Below are 460 nucleotides of genomic sequence, written 5' to 3'. Positions count from 1 at the left end.
TTTTAGTCTGGAAGCTCAGCTGAAACTTGTCCACCATGGGTGACTCTGCGAGTATTTAAATACCGGTGGCATAGCTTCCGGCACCACGGCAACACGCAAGACACCACAGTACAATAAACTGACAGACGTGTGGGGTCTACAATAAGCTACTATATTATTCTTGTTCACTAAAAAAAGTGAACTATAAATATAGCAATTATTAAGACTTGCCAAATTCAGTACCTTTGATCATTTGAGCAAAAGCCACATTATAGTTTAACTTTTCATTATCAATATGATCAAGCACTACAGGAAAATTAGTTACAAAAGTAGGATCTTAGAAATAAAACTCTATCTTGGGTGAAGGGTGAGACAGTACACAATACAGGGGAAACTAGCACAACTTGTACAAGGAAAGGTCATGGAAGCCCCACAGACACATCCAAACTCCCTGTGGGACTGAATTGCTGGGCGGAGGGCT

The sequence above is a fragment of the Trichechus manatus genome, unplaced genomic scaffold (genome assembly GCF_000243295.1).
Source record: "Trichechus manatus latirostris isolate Lorelei unplaced genomic scaffold, TriManLat1.0 scaffold00018, whole genome shotgun sequence".
Lineage (NCBI taxonomy): Eukaryota > Metazoa > Chordata > Mammalia > Sirenia > Trichechidae > Trichechus > Trichechus manatus.
This window is presented reverse-complemented; position numbering follows the sequence as displayed.